This window comes from Argiope bruennichi, chromosome X1, assembly GCF_947563725.1.
Source record: "Argiope bruennichi chromosome X1, qqArgBrue1.1, whole genome shotgun sequence".
NCBI classification, from domain to species: Eukaryota; Metazoa; Arthropoda; class Arachnida; order Araneae; family Araneidae; genus Argiope; species Argiope bruennichi.
Window position 1 is genome coordinate 8,180,522 of NC_079162.1, and position 26,562 is coordinate 8,207,083.

At 28.7% G+C, this 26,562-nt stretch overlaps 1 long non-coding RNA gene across 4 annotated transcripts; it reads left to right on the top strand.

Moving 5' to 3' along the window:
- Positions 1 to 3,000: 3,000 nt before the first annotated feature.
- Positions 3,001 to 16,584, top strand: LOC129958507 (uncharacterized). Of its 4 annotated transcripts, XR_008783230.1 has the most exons (5): positions 3,713 to 4,870; positions 9,907 to 10,109; positions 10,663 to 10,739; positions 11,222 to 11,341; positions 13,417 to 16,584. It is a non-coding gene; the product is annotated as an uncharacterized LOC129958507 (long non-coding RNA). The 4 variants fall into 4 exon arrangements; XR_008783231.1 differs by lacking the exons at positions 3,713 to 4,870; positions 11,222 to 11,341 and adding an exon at positions 3,001 to 3,081; XR_008783228.1 differs by lacking the exon at positions 11,222 to 11,341.
- Positions 16,585 to 26,562: the final 9,978 nt, after the last annotated feature.

The window sequence follows — 26,562 nt, forward strand, 5'->3', positions numbered from 1 at the left end:
ATGTTCATAATGTAATATATGATACTCTTATTTCTGAAATTTCTCAAAGGAGCACTATATATAACAGTATTGTAAATGATTTTCAAATCTTTTTTGACGGCAACTTAAAAGAAAAAGCTTTTCACATTTGCTTAACGAACTTATCTACAAAATATGGTGATGATATTGAAATACATTATTTCAAAGATGAATTACAACATTTATTAAATATGTAAAAAAAACGAAAAAAATTCAAACTCAACTGATATGAATAGATTGATTGTGGATGACCTACAATCAACATTTCCCAACGTGGAAACAATTTTAAGAATGTTCCTCATCATGCCAATTTGCAATACAAGTGGAGAGAGGTCATTTTCGGTTTTAAAACGCGTCAAGAACTATTTACGAAATACAATGAGTCAACCGCATTTAAATGAGCTCACACTATTATTCAATGAAAATGAGGTAGTACAGGAATTAGATTATGAAAAACTTATCCACAAATTCTCCAAATTAAAAGCAAGAAAAATGATATTTAAAATTTTTTATGACATTCAGTACTTGTTACTCAGAAATTTTATTTCCATTATTTTTGGCGTATGTTTCTTTCATTACCATTTATCATTTTAATACTACTTAATATATATTTTTGTCCTTCCTTGAAAAAATATGATTTCTTGCTATTATTTAGTATTATAATTTTTATCATCACTGTCCAAAAATACACACTTAATTTTACTTTCTATATCAGAAAATATGTGAATAAATTGAATTTAGATATCTGTGTGTTTTGTGATATATTTTTGTTTCGTTATAATATTTTGGAGCTCAATGCCTTTTTTTTTTTTTTAATAATTTATATCATACCTTTTAAAAACAGGACTTTTTAGATGAAAGAGTGAAAATGTTTTTAATGATCTGTTTTGTAGAGTTTCAACTTGATAATATTTTTAATATTTTTTTTTAAAAATTTTTCCATGTATTATTTAAAAAAAATCTTAGAAGAGAAAATTTTATATATATATATATATATATATATATATATATATATATATATATATATATATATATATATATATATATATATATATATATATATTATTATTATTATTATTATTATTATTATTATTATTATTATCTGCATTATTAATAGAAAATAAAACTCAATCGTTTGGTCAAAGAATGTTGACACTATTTATACGAATTCAAAGTTTGGAAGGAATGTAAATAAGAATATTTTCTCCTAATAGTTATTGAATAGAACTGTCATTTTATTCTTTTATGTTAGCAATTTTTTTTAATAAAAAATGTGCAACTTTTTTCATTTGTTTGATATATACATGTAATATAGAAATTGCTGAAAAGTCAGCGCAAAGTTAAAATTAAAAACTAAAATAAGTTTAATTTATGTTACTTTCTTGGTATAAATAGAATTTACCTAGAAGGGGTCTACAAAATAATTTAGCGCCTGTGGCCTCATATTGTCAAAATCCGCCACTGGTAGAAATGACACTATCTATGGCTTGTTTATTCATTAAGAGTGGAAAAATTAATCTGAGTCTATGAGATACATAACTCATGCAGCACATAAAATTAGTTTACACATATTTAATATATAAGTTAAATAATTCCAAAGTTGGTTTTTTACAGAATATTAAGAAAACTTTAATAAACCTGGTGAGTTAAATACGATGATATTATCCATATTAATTGTGCCCATACAGATTTTAAAAACTGAAAGCTATTCAAGCCAAAATTTAAATCAGTTAATAATTTAATTCGATTGAATTTAAAGACAGTAAAGGTATATTATCCAAGAGATTCCTATTCCTGAAAGACCAGATTTTATCAAAATATGAAAAATAAAAAAGGTTTCTTCAATCATTTACTAAAAAAAGATATATATATATATATATATATATATATATATATATATATATATATATATATTGAGTAAAATGTTCCTGATGTCCCTCCTTCAGTGACTTTGCGCCAGTAATGTGACCTTTCATTGGCATTTTTTCAGTAGATGACATCCATTGGCAGAATATAGAACTAAAGTGAAAATTTAAAAGAAATGACACTTCTTTTTATTTCTTTTTAAGAAAATACTTTACTCCAATAAGTAAATTAAATAAATGGTTTTGAAAGAAAATCAAAATTAAAACTTTAGCTTAAATATATAAATTAAGTCAATCCCACTTTATTTAAATTAATAAATGAAATATTGATTATAATTTTTTAAAAATTATTATTAATACTTATTAATACTTTTTAGTTAAAAGTGTGATTAAAATAACAGTTATTTGGAAAAAGGTTTAAAAATAACAATAGTAAAAATATTTGTTATTCAAAAAGTCGTGGATTATGCGTCTCTACCCATCATTAGAAAATGACTGACTGTATTTGGTGATATATTTTAAAACTCCGTTTGGTAGTGAAAACGTGATGCTTGAAAGCAACTATTCGGCATGAAATGCTTTTCCTAACCCCTCCACCCCCCTTGCATTTGACGTACTAAATAAAGTCTGCATATAACCAGAAAGAATCTCTTCCTAATTCTTACCTAGTGTTCTCGAATTTTTGTACTAGCGTTATTGTTAAATATTTGAAAAATGTAAAATAAATGTTTGTTTCTAACATCTTGTATAACCACACACGCACCATAACATTCACCAAATATAAAAAATTATTTTACAATCACTGGTAATCGATTGATCATATTTGCGTTTAATTGTTGTTACTAAACTGGGAATCATCTACCAGGGCTAGACAATCCCCATGAATCCGAAAATGTCTAAAAACGGTTGAGGGTCCAGGAGGACTTCTTCTTTGTTAAAACCCAAACAAACCAAAATATGGGCAGGTGAGGCCATGTCTGCTGAATACCAATGGCACTCAGGATATATTTTTTGACCCTGCCGAAAAATGAGGGCTCTAGTACGGCCACTCAAAAAGCGCGATAAAGCAGTTTGGTGGGATCTGGGTCTAAGCTGAAAGGACCCACCCGGATTTTTTGTGAAATACCATGAGTGGGTGGGAAGTGTTTTTGAAAGTCTGTTCAATTCTATTTTTGCCAAGGAAGAAATCACGTTAAAGGTAAGCTTCCCACAATGACTCACACCCTCCTTAGCAGCAGACCTGACTAAGGAGTCGGCTTTTTCATTGCCTTCAACCCCAACATGTGAAGGGATCCATTGAAACTGTAAGGCATAACCGGGTGAAGTCTGTCAAGTAGATTTAAAATGTCCAGGCTAGTCTGGTCTCCAACAATACCCCATCTAGAGAGGTGCTGAATTGAAGCACGACTGTCAATTAAGATCCAGATGTCTTGGAAATGATCCGCCACCTGAGCTAAGTACTGCAAGCCCCTTGTGATAGCAATAAGCTCCGATCTAAAAACTGAACAAAAATTAGGTTTTTGATCTTGAACTCCTAAGCGCCGGTAGGAGTAAAAGCTTTTTCTGCTTTTAGGAACTCGTTTAACGTCATCACGGTTGAATTGACTTGATAGCTAACTGTTTCAGAATCATATTTAGGGGAAAATATATTTTTAAATAACAGTAAATATTTATTATAGTCCATATAATAGCGAGTAAATTTTGCTAGTTTATTCCATGCGATTGTTAGCATTCGATTTCGCTCGAGCCCACTTTGAAACCGATTAAAAACAAGAGGAGCCAGGGTTGCTAAAATCTTGCGTTGGCGAAAGAAGTTTACTTCTTGAAGCATCGTTGTTTGTTTACAATTTTGTTAGAGTTGTGCGTTTTTATGAAATAATTGATTTTTTTCCCGCCTTTTTAGATTTACATCCAGCTAAATTTCAGTGCTATAATGTCTGGGTATCTTCTTATCTCCTAAGAAAGTAAAATAGTCATGAATGCTGTGAGATATTTTGAAGCGGAAGGCAAGTTAAGTCTCACTTTCTCAGCCGATCAAAAGAACTGCGGCAGCGACTAGTATTTCGAAACGAACTATTAATCGCATTTAGCGGGAAGTGAAAAAGTTCCAATAATGTCGCCTCCGAAACGGAAACGCATCCGAAAAATAATTTGTTCTGCCAATTTGGACGATTTCGACTTTTGCAAATTAAGACAAACTGTCAGCGAATTTAATGCCAGAAATGAAGTACCTTCTCTACGCACTCAACTATGCCTTTACGGAAAAGGTCAATTTTTCTGGAAAGTGGAAATACTAAGATATGTTCTTCGAAAAATTGGATTTAGATGGAAACAAACATCTGTAGACAAGAAGATAGTCAGGGAAAACACTGACATCTTACAGTAGAGATACAAGTATTTAAGAGATATCAAAGAGCACATGCATAACAAGCGAGTTATTATCTATTTAAATGAAGTGTGGATCGATTACAATTTGTCATTTGCAAAGTGTTGGCAAGATTAAAGTTATCATCATACAAAATGCTGGAAAGTGATGAATCGTTGTTCATGCAGGAAACCAGAATGGTTTTATAGAAGGAGCAAGTTTAGTCTTTCAGTCTGAAACATCATGGGCAGATGAACTATGATAACTTTTCCAAATGGCTACAAGAAAAACTTTTTCCAAATATTCTTTCACATTGTGTGATTTGCATGGATGACGCTTCTTGCAACACAAAAGTGTTAACTCCTGGACCTTCAAAGTATTCCATAAAGAAGGAGCTAGCAGAATGATTAGAAGAATATAGCATTCCTTTTGATATCAACATGTGGAAGCCTGAGTTGTATGATTTAATTCTATTCAACACCCTTCCACGCTAGATGTTTTAAGAATTCCACCATATTATTATGATTTAATTGTGACAAAAATAGCATAAACATCCACAGAATATATACAGAATAGAAATGTAAAAGCCGAGCTCAACATAACAACTATAAAAGACCTGGCTGTAAGTGGCCTTGCAAATGTAATAAATGATAAATGGGAAAAGTTTTTTTCAACCATGTTGGAAAGATTGAAGAAAGATATGGAGGGGGGGGGGTGACAATTTAGTTGAGCAATCTATTGACAAAATTAGCTTTATTGTAGGTGATAACTTGCACAATTTTAAAACAAGTGAAACTGTGGAATCTCTATTTTGAATTTGACAGCAAGTTCACCTTGAGTGACACTAAAATGATATTGTAGACATGCCTTCTTTTGGTGCCTCAGTATTGTTGTCAGCATGGAATCCGACTAGTTCATGAATTCTTTAAAGATTTTCATTTTATGTTAAAATCATTACTCCTGCATCAATGTCAGTTTTTTTTTTTATTAATATTTAGATTTATGTTTTGAATATTTATGGCAAAAATTGAACATTCATCAGCTTTATGGCCTTTCTTTCTGCATGATTTATATCTTGATTTTTGAGAATATATAATTTTTTCTTTTATCAGTTCTTATCATGCTTAAATATTTCTGATGTTTCCATATTATAGATTGTTAATGCCAAATTAGAAAATTTTTGATATTGGAAGAATTTAGGCAAAAGTATCTGAAAAAGAAATAGATTTTCTTTAAAAGACATGGCATAGTAACATAAAACATCACTGGCTGATATAAAACTTGTTAAATAGTATTGAATTTTATTATATAAGAAGTTAAGAATTCTTCTGTCTTTTGATTTGTAAATCTGAATCAGGACATTTAGTATGTGCTCTTAACAATAAATGTGCAGATTTTTAACAATTTTGAATTAGATTCCATTAACAAGAAATCAAAAAATGCATGGTGTAGGGAAAAAAAGCTTTGAAATTTGACAAAAACTGCATTTTGAATTGTTGAAGATTTGTTTTTGCTCGCTGCTTGTAAAGCTTCTTTCAAACTTTTGAGTAAATTGAGCACTTTTAAAATAATTTTGTTAAGATCATTGAAAACTCGGTGACTATATTTAATATATTTAAGTAATTAAAGCAATACAGATGTGAATACAAACTTTCATTTATATATTGAATAACCAAAATATATTTGAACTATAGGAATATTTTTATGGAATTTTGATAAGAAATATGAAAGATAAAGGGGGGAAATCCAATTGCTGATTAATTTGATTTAAAAACTTTTTAATTAGTTATATGTCAGTGTAAATGGAATGCTTGGAATAATTTACGAGAACAGAAAATATGTTTACAATCTGAGGAAGATAGTATTGAAAAACATTTTAATGACATAACAATAAATAAGCATTTTCCATTCTATGATTGGCTTCAAGAACACTAGGCAATTTTCCTGTTAATTCCAGGAATAAAATTTCATTGTATTCATAACTTGCATTGAATCTATGTGACCTAATAATTTCTATTATCTAACTGAAATTTAGTAATTGAAAATTGGTCCAGTTTTTCTTATTTTGATAGATCAATTTAAGCTTATACAAATAGAAAAAATGTATTGTTTAAACAATAGATATGACATTTGTACACTAAAAATTACAGAAACTATTGCTTTTCATTCGATTAAATTATTTCAATAAATTTTCAGTACGTATTTTGAAAAAAAAGAGTACTTGAGGAATGAAATTTTATTAACTGTTTCTTTTAACACTGCAATCCTATCCATATGTTATTGTTAAACACAATAAAATATCACCTTCAAATATTGCCATATTATAACCAAATTTTGGCAACTTGAAAAAATCTAGGGAGTTTTCTCACCTTTACATCCTTCTAGTTACCTTGATTCATAATAGGATAAAGGATCGATTCAACCATATAATTTTAATACTATTTCATTCGCCACAACTTTTTATTTCCTCAAATATTAAATCCAACACATTGGGGGTGGGGAATGTTTCTAAGTCTAGATTTGCCACTTGCTTTTACTGCCCTCCCCATTTCTTACTAATTTGATGTTTTCAACTCTGCTGCCAAGTGCCAATAATTTTGAGGTGTATTATATTCATTTATTCTTTACATGAGATGATTTCTAAACAAATTCACAAATTTACTTTATATCATATATTTTATGAAATAAAAAAAATATATATAAAACCATTTTTTAAATATTTTTGGAAACATTTGTATACAAATTTTTAAAATTATACTGAAATTATTAATTATTTTATTAAATAATTTTTTATCAAAATATTTAATTAAATTGTTTAAATCTTGATTGTATAAAAGAATATTTCTTAATGGATAGACTATCTTAATTAATTATGATTAGTATTTATTAATCCTTTCAACAAAGTTTTTAGAGTGGAAGAAATACCATGTATAAACAACCTTTTCACATCCAGGGGATATCAGCATTTGTTGCTATATCTCTCACTGTCTATATTCAAGTTTAATTAAGTTTTCCATGTATAAGTTGTTTTTTAATTCATTAAAATGTATATCAGTTATAACAATAAAAGGTATAATATATTTGATATATAATAGTCCAATGTACTTAAACAATCAAAACTGTCAATTCATAAATTGAAATTCTTCAAGATACCAATTTGCTCATATTTGTTTTAAGATATTTGCATTCTGTTATGTGAGAAATTTCTTAGAAAACAGTTTATTGAAGTGTAGTAATAAGTGCCAAGTATTCTGTGTCCTTTCCATTCTGTGTAATGTGGTATACAAAAAAAAAAAAAAAAAAAAAAAAAAAAAATCAACATAAATGCATTTAAAATAAAGTAATTTATGCATTATGTTTCTAACTATAATAAAATGACATAGATTTCAGTGACTGAAGTTTAAAATTTAAACTGAACTTGAAGAAATTGCAACATTCCTTTTGTCCATATATAATAAAATTAAAGAGCCATTTAGAATAAATTTAAATTCGCCTACTTCTATGATATTTGCTTTAAATTTTCATTTTAATATCGATTTTGTGTCATTTTAGTCATGTCATTAAAAGTATGTTAAATTAGAAATATTACCATTAAAAACTTATGAACATATCATAAGTATATACAAAAATTAAATGACAGTAAAACTAATTGAAGAATATGTTCTAAACTTAAAAAAGGATGGCATATAAGGTGTATTTTTTACTAATATAAACCATCTTGGATGTATGTTTTCCTCAAAAATATCTCGTATTCAGAACAGATTTTTGTTTTATTGTCTTTATGCTTTATTAATATGTTTCATAGTATAGTTGTCCCTGTTAAAAAAAAAATCAGTATCTAAATATTATGCTTTACATTTCTTGTTATATCTTTTCTTCCTAGAATGCTCTTCTTTTAACTTTTTTTTTCTCTCGTTCTCTTCTTTGAGAGTAATTTCATTCTGCTTCAGCCTGATGATAATTCTAGTGTTTTCTTCATCATTGAATCTTTAGTGCCTAATACATTATTATCACTCTCAAATAGTATCTTTTATTCTTTATTAAGTGCTGAAAAATTTTCAACAATATTATTTTTTCTTAGAACTTAATGAATATTGATTGTTTTTCATTTTTCAAGGCAAAAAGATACTAGTGTACTGATAATGCAACATTTTTTTTAAATTATTTTTTTCTTGAATTTGCTGAATAACAGCATTGCAGAAGTGTTTAGAAAACTTATTCTTCCAATAGAATGTGCAGGTGCATAACATTTTAAACTTGAATTACCATACGGCAATCTAAGTAGTTTATTAGATAATATTTATCAATATTAATATATTATTAGATAATATTTATAATGTTATATTATTTACCAATCATATGATAGGTAATTAAAAATAGACTATTTCATTGGTATAAGAGAAGAAAGTACAATATGGAATATTACAAAATTTCTTGTATGTGTTTAATAGAAAGTCAGGAAATATAACTGTACAATTGATATTGTTATATGAAAAATTTCCAATAATTTTTACAACAACCCATTGTACATATGTGTTAATAAAGAATAAAAATCAAAAAATACATATATTTTTAGCTTCAGTGTTATGTTATCATTTTGGCTCTAAGAGGGTAAAAAGTTTTTGGTTTTTCAGATAGAATAGCTGTTTTTATAGTCTGTGTATTTTCTGTAAGCAATTCAAGGTCATATTTCTACCTTGTTATTGGTTGTCTGGTATCAGTAACATGGTAGAAAATGGGACCTTGAATCGCCTACAGAAAATACACAGACTTTAGTAATTTTTAAGTGGAAAAATAAATTGTACTTGTCTTTTGCATAGTGAAGAAAATTAATGAAAAAACTGAATGCTTTTATTTTGATCAAATTACTCTAAGAATAGGAAAAACTTGATTATTGCAATTTTTTTTCTGATTTTTCTCATAAAATATTGTAGCTAACTTTAAAGATAGTGCACATTTTTTTCACGAGAAAGATTAAAATATAGAAAATTGTTTTCTTTTTAAAATTTTTTATAGAAGTAGCATTAAAAAACATAAGACATACTCTTGCAAAAATTTCTACAAATGTTTGTATCTGATTTGCATACTTCATAAACTTTCACTAATCTGCAGGCTCCCTTTAAAAAAAAATATTTTTATTTCCTGTTTTGTAAATAAGTTAGCCAATCAGTTTCTTTTAGTTGTCATTATTTTCCTCCAATTATATTGTCCTAATGATTGTTTAACATGGTATTTGAATTTTTTGCTAGAATTTGTTGCATTTTTTAATCACTATCATTCCAATTAAAGGAGTCTAAATTCTTCTGTTTTCATTTAGTAATTTTAAATGATTTTTTTTTAATATTTTAGAAAAAATTTTATGTATTATTTTTAGTTTATTGTATTGAATTGGAAAACTTAAAAATTTAATATAAGACATTCTTAAACTTTCTGATCAAATATTTATATAAGAAATTTTCCTATAAACTTAATGTATTTTATATGAAAGAAATGGGCAAGGATGAAATAACTCTTATAGAATCATGTGATTTTGAAAGTTTAATGCTACTGAATTTTCTCTGAACTTAAATTCTTAACATTATCAAGGTTCTTCAATTTAAATGCATATTGTGGATGAGGAAGCAGCTTATATAAATTTTTTCTCTCTAAATTACATAGGTACCCATGACTAGAACAACCCCAGGAAAAGACGAATAAAATGGCACTAAACAGAAATTAGTAGGATGTATTACAATAAAATTTAACATGTGGAGTGCATTTAATGATGTTTCAAATTTTCCACTATTGAAGTGCATCGTTGAAACTAGTGGAACATTCATTAATAGTTGAACACAGATGGAATATCTGTAATAATGCCACAGGTAAGTCTTAAAAGATATCTATTTCTAATATACATTGCAGCTGTTTTGTATATCTTTGAGGGGATAGGTCTTCACAGTAAGGAATTAAGGTACAATAGTTTGGATGAAAGTAGGAACCATGCAACAGATCCTCTATTCCCCTTTTGTCAGCATCTAAAAGACTTCTTCAAAAGTTCACAATAGACCTTTCAAAATGAGCAAGAATCTCCAGTCAATTCTTTGTGGACTTGTTTTAAAATAATGCATTATTGTATATGATTGTGAAGAATGATTATGCCTACAGTAAAAAAAATGTGTTTTTCTTTTACATAGATGAGCAATCATTTTGAAAGAAATCGAATTTACAGAAACCCATGCCCAAAAACATCACCAGAATTTCATGATGCTTTTGATCATGGGTTCCTGTGAATTTGATATCTTTTGGTGTAACATTTAACATCTTTTGGTGTACCTCATTTAAACATTTGTACTTTTATTTTTAATCATTATATGTGCATTGCAATAATTCTTATTATTGTAAATGATTTTATATTAAGGGACTTATTTTTTTTAGTCACAAGAGAAAGCTTGTTTGAGAGAATTTCACTGCATTTGGAAATCCTTACATTTTGCTCAACTTTAAAGGCACTGGTAAGTTTGTAGTAGCTACTGTATAAGGAAACTTTATTTTTTCTGTTTAAAAATAACTTCTCACTGCTATATTTTGAAGAATTTTTTTTCAAAAGTGTTTTTTTTTAAATATTATTATTCTAATAGTATTTTTTGTTTCGATGTTACCATTCCCAGTCTACATAAAGTTGTTGAAACAAACATTATACAGAATTTGTAGAGGTTACACTGCTCAACTGTCAAGCAACAGAGTTGGGAAAAAAATGGAAAATGATTATTAATATCATATAAATATTTACATGACAATAAAATACATAAATACTATTTACAAAATATTTGCAGTTATTAAATCAAAAATTAATATACAAAAAACTAAATGTTCATGTATTCATGTGAACGTGTTAGAAAAGTAATTCTTCTATCACAATGAGTTGTTTTAATTTTGAATCCTTCTTTTTTCCATTTTCTTTTAATGTGGTGTTTTATTTTCCTTTATTTGATAGGTTTCAAGAATAGTTTTCACTTGAGGCTTACAAATAAGCTTGTTTCAATCGATGGAAACGTTGATGTCTCTTCTTTTAATTCTCACTGTATAATTATTGTCATTCCTGGAAATCATAAAGGTATTCTAAAGTTTTCTTGACATGCCCCACTCTGATGTAAAGTTTCGCTCTGTTTCACTCAATTATGAGTTCTAATAATTGTCTGTTTTAATTTTTTTTTCTGCATTGTGAATGGTATGAATTTGTTGTTAGTATTTTAATCCCACAAATAATGTCTGAAAAATTCTGATCTGAATCGATTTTCTCCATTGTGATCACACTGTATGGAACATTAAAACAAATCCGTTTTGCATAAAATGCCTTTGTGATTGTTTGTCTTAAATGATTCTCTTTGCTGGTATAACTTCGATGCATTTGAAACTATATTTATTCCCATTGGATAGTGTTGTAGCAGATTGGCAGGAACAAAATTGGAGAACTCTTTTTAACTCATTAACTGTTTGTTTGACTTGCTATTTTTATTTTACTAATGTTGCATTGCTAATTGTATTACTATCATGTATACTTAAACATCAGTTTAATTAACCAGTTTAATTGCAACTGTAAAATAGAATGCTTTTGACTTTTACCAGCTTTGCTTGTATTCTTGCACTCAGTATTTTTTATATATATATATATATATATATATATATATATATATATATATATATATATATATATATATATATATATATATATATATATATATATATATTGCATTGAATTTAAATAAATATTTTGTTGTAGTTAAGACAATTTGTGGCAAAAGCAAGTTAATTCCTTATTATGTCTACATTAATGTGGAGATAATAAATACCAACTCCATAGTGGGTATGATCTAATTATATCAATATGGATTATGCTGAATCTTTCCTCAAGGTCTTCAAATGATTTTAATTTGGAATATGTTTGCAGAATAATTTTATTTTTCTGGCAATAATGCAAGTTTAAGTCCATTTTCTAACATTTTTAGTCTTCTTCCAAATGAATGTTACTTGTTCACAGATGATTTGATGCCAGTATGTTTTTATTCATGTATTTTGTGAAAAACATTAATTCTAAATGGTTATGGTATGTACAATCAAATGTTTGGAATTGAAACATCACATAAGATTATTTTCCAGTGAGTTTAGGTTATTGTTTAAAATTTTAATTTTTGCTACTATTTAGTAATTCTTCATTAGTTATTTGTTCCTCTGCAGTTTTTTCATAATATTCATCTGAAACTGATTCAGTGCTAGACATCCAGTCTGTAACAATATTATCTTCCCCAGTTATGAGTTTTGTATTTATTGGAAATTCAGAAATATACGGACATGTCTTATTAGTCTGATTCATTTCGGGATATCAAATCTGCAACAATATGTTATTATTTCCATGGTCCTTGAAATCTTCTTGAATTTTATTTTGTTGTACTATGGACCCCGGAAAAGTAATTATTATTATTTTTTTTGTTAGGTCGTTGAAAAACAAAATTAAATGTGCTGCCATTTTTTTTTTTTAATTCATGGACCACAAAAAGACTCCTATTCTAAAAATGTTACTTTATGATTTCAGATGATAGTATAATAATCAATTTTCAGAAGAAAAAAAGAGACGGAAATTTGAAATTAACATTTTGTCTTAATTACTTAGTCTAAACATGTTTTCTGATTATTGTTATGCTTCGAAACACTACTATTTTCAAAAACCAGTCACCACTAAGATTTTTTTCTTCTTTTTTTAGGTTTATTTTCTCTCTCTCTTTTTTTGCTAGTTATTATATCTACTGAAATCGTCGAACAACCTTTTGTTGAATAGGATTTTCCTTTTTTTTCGGTCTGCAAGCTCAGGCGGATATAAAAGTACTTATAGTCATTTATTAATTATATATATATATAATGTGCAAAGGTGAAATATGATGTTAATATCGGTCTAAAATTTTTACTAGGAATTTCCCTCTGTTTAACACATCTTTAAATAGAATTGCAAAAATTCCACTTGAATTTTAAAAAATATTAAGCATTTTACCAAATATAAGCTTTTAAAAAATTTATTCCTGCTCTATTTAAGCTATCTTAACATTTGATATCATACTATATAGCTATGTATTTTTTTAAATCTATAGTTTTGAAATTAAAATTTTTCCTCTCAGATTAATATCATTTTATTTACAGGCGGAAAACCAACATTTCAACTTTTTCACCTAACCCTCTCCACCTCTAACATGGAACATATTTGGGTACAAAGTTAGAGGCTTGTTTTCAAGAGCCAACTTAACCAATAAAATGGCTATTATGTATCTTTTTCCACTTTCTGTCGCATTCTATACTAATTCGATTTGGCAGTTGGTTTTGCCTTGAGAATTTCACCAACAGAAGAAGGGCATTGATATGAGAGAGCTGTCAATCTCTAATATTTCCTTTCTTTAGTATTTGAAAGAAGGGGAAAGAGGATAGAGAAAGCAGGATTACCATGCAAAGAAAGAATTTTTCATTGACACAGCATCTGGAAATAATATTATTATGCCATAGATGCAGAACTTGAATTGTTTTTAAAGTGTGGGGAAAGTTCAGTGGCAAATCGAGGTTTCCAAAGGCCTTGGTGCAAAAAGGAGGGGGGGGGCAATTTAAACGGGTTATGTTTTATCAAATAAAAAAAATTAAAATTCAGGAATATTTTAAAGACGCAAAGTTACTTTATCATCAGCTATCGTGCTATGAAGGACACAGAAAAGCAAAGTTACATACCATCTACATGTATGTGTATGAGTTTTCTTGTGTGCGCTTTAGTGATCACCCAGGTTTGCCTTGACACCATGACAGACATCTTCCAGAGCAGCTGTGAAAAGTTTAGGAACTGCCGGGGACCGGAAGACAAGAAATAACGAAATAGATAATAAAGAATTAAATAATAACGAACAAGATTACAATGAATAGCATAGGTATTAGGAAACAAAACGAAGTAGATAAGGAATAAAAGGTTTATTATATGAAGGTAGAACCTACCTACTAACAACAAATTAACAATTTAGCTTATGGTATTTCCCTAGCCTTAGTTTTCTCAAAGATATCACTAGCTTCTTTTAAATCCAGGCTTGATGCGACTTTGTTTTCAATTGCTATTAACGCTAAATGTCAAAGTTGAGTTTGGGCCACACTGTTTCTTAAATAATTTTTATTTATTTTTAATTTGCTAAATGATCTTTCAGCTGCTGCTGAAATTACAGGAATTGTATAGAATAATTACATTGCTGTGAATACTTCTTTTAGGTCACATTCTAGCACTCCATATTTGCTCAATATTTGCTTCCTTACTTAATTGGTGAACAGTCCATGCCTGAGTTATTTTAGGGAAAACTAGGTGATAAATATTAAGAAATTGAAGGGAAAAGTTTGGGCCTATTATATCAGAATACTTAGTTTGGAATTCGTTACACTTTGATAATAAAGTTGTTTCATCTACATTTAGTAAAAATGTTGGTCTTAGAAAATTGAATATTTGACTGATTAAAATCAGAACAGTAAAACTAGTATTTAATTGAACTAATATTGTGTTGGGCACCTTATTGAAAGTAGTAATTTTAAATATTTTGAATGAATGAATGTATGAATTTATGTAGGTTGGCATAAGTTCTGACACATTTTTTTAGAAAGAGAGAAACTTAGATGCTTCAGTTCTATATCTCACACAAAATGATATGCCTTGATTTGTCACTTAATTATTAATTAACCAAATTAATTAATTAATCAAATTTATCTAATAAGCTAAATGAATCCCTTTTCTTATTCTAATTTTAAGCCTAAAAATATTTTAACATAATATGACTGGAAAAAAATGGCCCTTAAAGGGTTAAATAAGGATTGCAACAACGAGCAGGAATTCCGATGTGTTTCTAATCCGAGGAGAATAAGTGCACAGTCTCAACAAAAATTTACTATAGTTCGGACACGAACAATATAGAATGTGGAAAAGATACAATGATGTTGCTTCTTAAGAAGGCTGGATAAAATATTGTGTAAATATATCTATAAACTTACTATTTGATGTTAGATGTAAAAATTTTCTTATGAAAAATGGGCTGCTTAAGCTTTAGTTTCCCCCATGTATTTATTTTTCAATATATATATAGGCATAGGAAACAAATGCATTTTATTAAGAAACAATTAGATCTTGAATATGAATTCTACCTCCATTTTTAAGCATGCGTTTTTATGGTTAAGTACTTCTTTAATTAAAAGTTGTTGCTAGCTAATATTCCTCCCAAAAAGTGAGTTTTATCGCAGTTGCTTGCATTGGATTTTCTTAAACTTTTCGTATACAATGCCGAGTCTGACTGGAGTATGGAATTATTAAATTTTTAATTTTAGATCTACAATTAAGTAAAAGTATTAGGTAATTTAAAATGCAAAAATCACTTAAAAACATATCATTACCTCAAATTCTCTTAAAGTATTTTAGGGATTAAAATAATTGCCCCAAATAAGATCTGCTATCTAATTAGGAAGTTAAGTAAATTTGTATGTCAAGGGATTAATGTGTTAAATATGAATATTCTATGAATAACTAATTTAATCATCCTTTTATCAAAACATTTTTATTAAAAGTCTATTAAAAATTTAGAAGCATCTGAAATTATATAGTTTTTACCGCCAAATATAATTGAAAGAAAAAAAAAAAAAAAAAAACACGATACCTTTCCCGATTATTTTAGTTATAATATTGAATGCAGTATCTGAAGAATTTAGATAGTAATTTATTTAAGAAATTTAGTGTATACTTGGATAAACTCATTTAGTGTAACTAAAAAGCTACCATACCACACATATTTAATTATTTATTTATTTATTTGGTCATCAGTTGCAGTCAGTAATATTTCTTTAGTATAATAATGGGGTCAATTCACGGTCACGTTTCAGGTACCAAACAAACTGCTACTGTTCAATTTTCATCTGTTCTGCGCATGTTGTGATGTCTCCCGATAACGTTGACGAAACCATTCTTTAGTAAATATTACGCTAGACGATCAATTATTAAAAACTTCTGATTTTTTTTAAAGATATTATTTTGAATTATTTTCTCCAAATTTTCTTAGTTATATAATTTTTTTATATTAAATATTTAATTAGTATCTTCAATGGAATTATTGTTTTTGCATAATTAATTAACATCGCTTTTTAATTCGTTTGGTGCCACTTTATTCTTTCTTTTCCCATATTCTCCCCCCCCCTTTTTTTTTATCCGAAGGATACATTTTGACAAATGACTATGGCAGTGTTTTTGAAAAATTACATATGTTCTTTTTTACATATTATTTAAATATTATTGAATGTTGAATCTTATGAATATAGTTCCCCCAGTTCTTTTTAAAAATAATTATTACTCTTAGATAAGTTAATATTTTAAAGCTTACTAATAAAATTATTATTATTATTATTATTTTCTTATGTAATTTCTTTTATAAATATTGAGATTTTGATGTTTTCAGCTTGCTCAGAGGAAAGAACATGAAACTCAAATTAGTATATATTGAATAAATTATGTTTACAATTTCAAATATGAAATATAAAGGTCAAATTATGAAATATCAAATTATGAAATATAAAAGGTATAGATACCTTTTTTTAAATCTATGCAACTTATGAATAAATAATTTCATCTTAATTTGTAGAAATCATTAAAGGAAAACAAACAAAATCACGCTTTCATAATTTTTATTTACACATTATATATATATATATAGAGAGAGAGAGAGAGATAAAATATATGTGATAATTATTTGAAAAAATATGATCAAATTTATGTTTCAATGTACTCACTAATTCAAAAAACTAAAAAAAAAACTATTTACTATTTATCAACATTTATTTTTCTAGACACTTAGAAATAATACAAATATAGTATGATAAGGAATGTCAATGTAAATGATGAAATCAATTTTATTCAACAGAAACATCCTAGATACTAAAGAACAGTTTTTTTTTATCACTAATAAAAACATAATGTTGAACAATATACTTTTAAAGCAGAACATTTATGAAATTTTTTTAAATGCAAAAGTTACATTGATAAAAATTACATTGAATGAATATCATAAAATAAAACAAAAACATACAATACAGTAAATTTAATAAACAAGAATAAGGTCATGATATATATATATATATATATATATATATATATATATATATATATATATATATATATATATATATTATTTTATGTGAAGCATGATGCAGTTACGACGGTGAAGATACTTTTAATTTCGTGACGTCGTTTTATTTCATTTTTGAAGAAGAAGGCATATGTAGAAGCGATGAGCACACAGAAAGACACAGAAAAGGAATGAGGAAAAAGCTCTTGGACATTTTATCCCTGGTCTTATATAACCTATGATTTTGAGGGGAAATATTTCTTTACAGTGCTAATGTATTATGAGATTTCGATAGGGATTTTCGTTACAAACGCGGAGAAAACACAGGTAGATTTGAAAAAGAATTTGCCTGATCAGCGGTATTTTGTCTCTTCACGCGGAGTGTGGGAAAGTTAGTTTTAGCTGATTTGGCAGTTTAACAAAGCGTCTTTTGAATTAATTAAGTAGCGACAGTGGAATTGGATCACGAAATAAGAGAATGAACTTACTATGGGCTAAATTAAGATAAAAGCTTGGAAATTAATTAAATTGAAATTAAGAGTTTAAAATATCATTACAATTATCCCCCCACTGCAAGACGCGGAAGTATGTCGGGGCCCTCGACATACAGCCTTACCTTACAGGGGTGGTCAAGGAAGAAACTATAATTTAAAAGCATATTAAAAGTGATACCCGAGTTTCCCATATCTTTACAATAATAATAAAATCATTTTGAACAAGATTATATAAAGCACAAAAAGATATTATGATATCTGTGAATATATTGGATAAATATTCAACACCACCAAAAATAATAACATTAAAATATGCAATATACAAATAATTTTCTGTAGAAACTCAGTCTGTAAGACTGACTCTATTTGGTGAGGAATGTCTCTAAAGAAGGCTTGCACACAGTGTCCTTTAAATAGTAGAAGGCTCACCAAAATTATCAATTTGAATGTAAAATAATGGAATAACAAATTGGACTTATATAATAGAAATATATCAACACGGTTCTAATTTTTGTATATAACACTTGAATCTGAAAATAATAATATGAGATTCAAAATACTCTTATAATATAAATATTCAAAAACAAATGACATAAAAATGTATAATTGTAAAGAAAAACTTTAACCCACTAGTTAGCCAATTAGTGGTGAATAGCAAAACCTTGTCCACCAATTTCTAGTAGTGGGTGAAACTTAATGACCCAAAATTAGGACATGAAGAAGGGGGACATAATTCTTATTCTCTCTCTACTCTCATCCAGGAATATTTATTTCCAAATGGAGAATAACATATCCAGGATAAAAATAGAAAGAGATAGAAATTAATTGTGCGGTTGACCCTATTACTCACTTCTCAATAAGACTGAGGTATTTGAATGTATGTTGTGATGGCGCCTATCACATCATCATCATGAAGAAAAAAAAACTAACTCTTACGAGTGGAGACAACGGGCCAACCTGAGTTAGAGATTATGTGGAAGAGACATGGGAAATAAAAGGATTTTTTTTTTAATTTAAATTATTATTCTTGACTTAATTTTAATTTTTCTGGTGGGTAATATGTTCTTAATTTTGATACATGGACAATATCAGTAGCTTTGTTGGTTAATGCATTTGGTTTAGTTATTTCATAATTTACATCTGAAATTTTAGTTACTATTTCATATGGACCTGAAAATACTGGAGATAATTTTCTACCATTTGGGTAATTAAATTCCTCATACATTACAATGTCACCGGGTTTGAATGGAGAATCTATAAATCTAGCATCATATTTTATTTTTATCATGATATTTTATTGTATTATCTTTAGCTAATTTTCTGGCTTCTTCTACTGGAGGATAGAATTGATTTTGAGTTAAGGGAGGAGGATAAGGTAAAGTGCCAAATAACAAATACGTAAGAGGAAATTTTGTAATTGAATGGGGTGTTAAATTACATTCATTGATTACTCATTCTAAAAGTCTAGTCCAAGGTATTTTAGTAAGAGAAGAATTGACCTTACATTTTAATTTATTGACTGGTTAACTCTTTCACATTTCCTATTAGTTTGTGGATGACGTGAAGATGTTAACAGATGCTTTACAATGTAATTTCTGAGGAAATGTTTAAATTTAGATGAGGTAAAAGCACCATTTCTATCAGTTAATAATTTGGAAGGAACCTGAATTTCGAAAACTTGCTTTAATATATTAATATAAGTTTCAGAATTTTCATTTTTGGAAGGAAAGGCCCAAACATATCTAGTTGCATGATCAATTACTATATGAAGAAATTTTTTAGTTGAATTGTAATAGTTAAATCCACCAACAGTATCAACAGAAAGACATTCAAAGGGACGATCTGTGGGGAGCACAGCCTGTAAAAGGCCAAATCTTTTTTGCTTTTTCTTTTTATTTAATTGACAAATATCACAATGTTTAACAAAAAGTGCAATATAGTAATATGGGGCCAATAATACTGAGGAGTAATTAAATTTATCATTTTTTGAGTGCCTGGATGCCGAAATTGTTCATGAGCTGTTTGCAAAACTTTTATCCTAAGAGAAAAAGGTACAACTATTTTAAATAAATTTTTCTTTTTAATTAAAAGTACATCATTAATATTTTTATATTTAGTATTATCTAAATTGTCTAAATTTTGATAGTGTTTTATCTCATCTAATTCCAATAAATACACAGAATGTTGGAGATATTGACCAGTAGGATGCCTTGATAACGTATCAGCTTCATCATTAGCTGTTCCCTTTAAATATTTAACTTCATAATCAAACATGCTTAGTTTTAAAGACCAACGAAATAATCTTCCCCTTAATTTTTTTACATTTTAAGCCAAACAAGAGCAGCATGATCAGTATGAATTATGAATTTTTTACCATGTAAATAATAATAAAATTTATCAAGAGCATCTACTATTGCTAAACATTCCAACTCAGTTGCACAATAATTTTTTTTCATAAGATCGTAAAGTTCTTGAATGATAAGATACAGGATGTAATTTACCAGAACAGTCAGGTTGTTTTAGAACAGCTCCAATGGCTACCTGAGATGCATCACAAAAAACATGAAGAGGTAAATTAGGATTATATAGTTGCAACACTGGTTTAGTTATCAATTTATTTTTTAACATTTCAAAAGCTTTTTGACAGTCTTCTGTCCATTGCCATGATGTATCTTTTTTAAGAAGATTATTTAAGGGTTCTCTTATTTTCGCATAAGAATCAATGAACTTATTATAAACATTTACAGAGCCAAGAAAACCTTGAAGTTGCTTGACATTTTTTGAAGGTTGTAATTTTTTAATACTTTAAATATTATGATTATCAGGACAAATGCATCCTTCTTTGACTTCATACCCCAAGAAATTAATTTTATCTTGAGCAAACACACATTTAGAAAATTTTAATTTTATGTTTTCTTTTTCACGCATTTGAAAAATCTGTTTTAAATGATCATAGTGTTACTCTAATGAGTTGGAGAAAACTACTATGTCATCAAAATAGTGACATGCACAATTTGAAAATATATGTTTATTTAAAATTTTACGAATAGTTCTATTGAATATTGCAGGTGCATTTTTAAAGCCAAAAGTTAGGACTTGAAATTCATATAAACCTTCAGTTGTTACAAATGCCAATTTATGTTTATCTTGATCATGCAAGGGTATGTGCCAATATCCAGATGCAAGATCCAAAGTTGAAAAAACTTTAGCAGTACTTAATTTATCTAATAAGGTATCTATTCTAGGGAGAGGTTCTGCCTCAGATTTGCAAAGGAAATTAATTTTACGATAATCAATACAAAAACGGCTTTTTCTATTTTCATCTCTTTTATATGCTAATGTTACAGGAGAGGAAGAGTTACTTGTAGATTCTTTTATTAAACCTGCATCTAACAAATTTTTAATTTGCTTATTTATTTCAATTTCATCAGTAGCATAGGTTCTATAAGCCCTTTGTGAAACTGGTAAATCAGATGTTAAATTTATTCTAGGGGGTTCCATTCTTATTTTACCAACGTCATATTTATTTTTTGCAAACACATGAGAATATTCTGACACCAGAAATAACACAGGTTCAGATAGTTTATTTACAGTCAGAGGTGGGAAAATTTCCTTTGAGGTATTCACTACCTTGACCTTATTATCACTAGTGTTATTATTTTCAACAATATGTAAAGACGTATAATTATTATTGGTATGTAAGTTGGTAATAATTTGATTTTCTTATTTATTTGGCCAATTTTTAAATATATGTCACAAATTTGGGTTAATTGGAACGTTCCATGAGCTTGTTTGACTCTAATAGGGTTTGCATTTTTTCTTGTCAAGTTAAGTTTTTTTACAATATCTGCAGATATAATTGAAAGAGTGGATCCTGTGTCAATAACAATATTTATATTACTATAAGGGTTATGAACATTGTTCAAGTTAGCTAGACTTGGTAAAGTTGAGATGTGTCTGGACACTAATAATTGTAACTGTGCTGGGCAAGGGGTCTCATTAGAAGAATTTTGTCTCCTTTTAGAATTTTGAAAACAGCCAAGAGGGACTTCTGTGCACGGGGGAGTCACATTGGCTGTTATTGGAGTATTGGTCATAGAGTGAGGTTGATAAAAGGGACATGCTTGTGTCCAATGATAAACATTTGAAATACCAATTTGAGTGCAAATTCTACATGGAGAAGATGGTAATCTTTTGTCTAAAATTATTGGGAGCTCGAGGAGTAAAAGAATTTTGAAATCTATAATTAAAATTATGCCTAGGTGTAAAAGGTGCTGGTTGCCTTATTCTGATTTTAGTTTCATTACACGTGCCTGGGTTTGGTTCTGAAGATTCTTCCATTTTTAATAGTTTAGTTGTTATTGTAAGTCATTCTGTAGGGGTATTAGGAGCTTTTATGCTAACTAATTGTTTTAGTTGAGTTGGCAGTCCATCAGTAAGACCTTCTAAAATCAGTTGTGGATTAAGGCCTAACTGTCTGCCATAATTTAATTTTTGATGCAAATAATCAACTAATGTAGCATTTTTTGAATCAAATTTCAATTATGAAAAGTCAGAAAAATTAACAATATTGGGTTGAATAAATTGTTCAGTTAATGTACAACATAAATCATCAAAATTATCAATATTTAAACAACTATTTATATAATGTGTTAAAGCTGACCCTTTTAGAAATTGAGCAATATTTTTAATTTTCCACGAATAAGTTTTGTTATTTTCTTGACAAATTTTGATAAAATATCCCAACCATAAATCCACTTTCATCCCATTTTCAGGATCAAAAGGAAGTATGGAGGGTTCTTGGGCTATTTGATCATTTTCTTTACTTTGAGGGCTAGACACATTTATTTTATCTGGGTCAGTCATTTTTCCAGCTCTTAACAGCATTAAAATATATTTCAAATAAACATTATAAATTTATGCATAAAATTTTAAAAAATAAACTTGATAAAAGGCTAAAGATTCAATATTTTAAATAATACTATAAAAATATAACTTGCAATAATTCTAAAATTCAAAAATGAAAATCAAAAGAAAAGAAAAACACACAGTATAATTCTTGATTTTCACCGTTGGGTCGGGAAACACTAAACACTTTTTTGAGGAATTATCACTTTTTTAATTAATCACAAAAATGCAATTTTGAGCACTGGAAATGGAGACTACGGCAGGTGAAGGAAAGCTATTTTTCTATTGAGTTGATAATATAACACACAAGTGAAATTTTCGAAATTTGGGTGATTCATTCTGGCACTGGAGACCACTGGAGAGTATTATATTGTGGTGATGATATAAAATGGAAATGACGTCGAGATCGGGATTATTCAGCACAGGTAAGGAGCAAGAAAATTTTTATGATGACAAGGAGCCCCAACTCCTTGAGGATATAAGGAGTACGCACATGACGATATGGAGCACAAACACAAGCAGTGTCGGATGAAGTCACAGGTTGTGGAAGGCATAAGATTCAACGGGAACAGGACCGGATCCTGGACTACGGTTTGCATGAAACGATGTGGTCGGAGGCAGCCGAAGGAGACGGCGGTGAAAGAGTTTCGCCACGGAAACATCGCAGCTGGGCGAACCTGGACCGAACAGTCATCTTTGGAGTACGACGAGCGCATTGCAACGTTGAAGTCTGGCCAGCGGATTTAATTTTAATTCTTTTAGTTCATTTCATAATTTTTCACAGGAAACTATCCTTGTCGACTTTTTAATATGTAACATTATTTTATGTGAAGCATGATGCAGTTTGAAGACTGTGAAGATACTTTTAATTTCGTGACGTCGTTTTATTTCATTTTTGAAGAAGAAGGCATATGTACAAGCGATGAGCACACAGAACGACACAGAAAAAGAATGAGGAAAAAGCTCTTGGACATTTTATCTCTGGTCTTATATAACCTATGATTTTGATAGGGAAAACATTTTTTACAGTGCTAATGTATTATGAGATTTCGATAGGGATTTTCGTTACACACGTGGAGAAGGCAGGGAAAACACATGTAGATTTGAAAAAGAATTTGCCTGATCAGCGGTATTTTGTCTCTTCACGCGGAGTGTGGGAAAGTTAGTTTTAGCTGATTCGGCAGTTTAACAAAGCTTCTCTTGAATTAATTAAGTAGCGACAGTGGAATTGGATCGCGAAATAAGAGAATGAACTTACTATGGGCTAAATTAAGATAAAAGCTTGGAAATTAATTAAATTGAAATTAAGAGTTTAAAATATCATTATATATGTATATATATACAGAGAGACAAAGAGTAATTAAATAGGATATAAAGAGGAGTTGAAAGAAACACTTTTATGCTTTCACAGAATTTTATAATTCAAAATTGATATGTTAAAGAAATAGAAGAAAAAAAAAGTGAAACATGCATGTAGCAATGAAGTTGGGGATAAAAATTATATAATAAATGCTGATATGGAAATTGATTTTTAATGAAAAGACCTTTATTTATTAAAACAGAAATCACTGAGGTGCACAGTGTTATAACAGGATATTATGATAACAGTCAATTTCAGTTTAAATACAATAAACTATTGACATTTCATTTTTAACAATAGAAAAGTTGTTTGATATAAATTCACTTTGAATCCATCACAAATCTGCAAATGTAGTTAGAAAACTAGTAATATTCACTTCCACCTAAGTTTAACATTATAGCAGTTGTTATTTTTGCAACAGGAGTTTGTTTACTTACATTAATTAAATTTAGATAAGATTTTGTAAAAGAATGCAATGTAATATTCATGTAAACATTTTAAAACTATCTAAGCATATTCAAAATTATCAGAAATTTCATCAAATGTGAATAAAGTAAATTAGAAATGCACTCACGATTTTGTTTTATTGTTTTTGACGGCAAATCGCTTACCGATTTCTTTTTCTTCGAAGTTTTTCTAACAAATTACTGGAACAGCTTGTGTTTCGCATTAAAGCATCAGCACACCAGTATTTCGTCTGTTAACACATAATAAGAGGAAAGAAAATGACTCAAAAATTATAACTTCAAATGTAAACAAAAAATCCTCTTCATACTTGGCGGAGAACGTTAATGGCAGACTGATCGATGAAAGCGGTGCGGATGAAACTCAAATGTCATGCGCAAGAAGTACATGACATGTGACTTTTACGTCACATGAATTGACCCCATTGTAGCCAGATAAATTAGATTTCAAAAGAAAGCAGACATTTTATTGTTAAACAAACTTAATTCATAATTATACAATTTACTTACTCCAGTGATTTATAATGAATTCACATAATTTGGTTGCAGCAAAGTAACTCTAGCATGCATGTGTACAAGAATGTCAATTGAAAAGAATATTTTATTAAATTTAGTTAAATCATTAACTACATTTTTGTCAGACAATTCTCATAGTGAAATTAATAAAATAAATTTACCAATTTGTTACCGAGGAAGTGACAATAGATGAATAAGATGACAATTATTTTTTGGACTTAAATTTGAATGATGAATTATGGAAAATAACTCTATTGTCCTGTTCATGAATAATATAAATTCATCACTTTCTTTAATAATTCCACTGGCAGATAATCGAAGTGCTTGATGAAAAAAAAAAAAAATTTCTTTTCCATAATGTATGATAAAATCGTAGCCGAAGGACACAGATTAGTCGGGGAAAATGTGACGTCTTATTCACTTGCCAGCTTTTTGAATATTCTGCTAAATATACTATAAATTGTATGCTGAATGAACATTATAACGTTTAACTCAGATGACTAAGAATTTGGACTTGACGTCATCGACATCCATTGCATTGAATTCTTAGTCGACCGATCAAAATTTTTTGGCAATTTTTTATTCACATATCGCTTTGTCAGTTATATTGACAAAAGTAGTGCAAATTAAATTCTTGATGAAGGACATTTGAATCAAATGTTTGAAAATCTGTGGATAGAGTCTTCAACATTCATTACATTAAATTGCTAATCGGCCGCCCAAAAATTGTCGGCAGAATGCGATATTCTTATTCACTTATCGGATATATTGCTAAAACTAGAGCAAATTATAAGCGAAATGAACGACATTTCAATCAAATCGACAAGAATCGAATGTCTGAAAATCTGCAGACTTAACGTCTTCGACACTCACCGCATTGAGTTTATAGTCGGCCGACCGAAAATTGCCATAAAAATGAGCCTATCACCTTGTCGATATCTTATTCACTTGTTACCTTGCTGATTATATTGCCAAAAGTAGTGCAAATTATAAGCTGAATGAACGACATTTGAATCAGATGTCTGAAAATCTGCGAACTTAACGTCTTCGACATCCATTGCATTTATTTTTTACTTGGTTTATCAAAAATTATCCCCAAAATATGGCATGTTATTGATCTACCACCTTATCGATTATTTTGCCAAATATAGTCAAAACACTTTGACCAATACTTGGATATTTTGACTGTTTACAATGTATTAACTTTAAGGTGGTTTTTAAATAATCATATTCGATAATGCATAGCTCTCTACAACCATTCTGAAGTGCTGAACAATTTTATCGACGAAATTCTCAATTTCTCGTCGACGGGCGGGGGGGGGGCAATTGCCCCCCCCCCTGTTACTGCCGCCTTCGGTCCAAATCAATATGGCATTGTAAAATTTTAGATACATAATCAATGTCATTCAATACACAATGCAAGAATT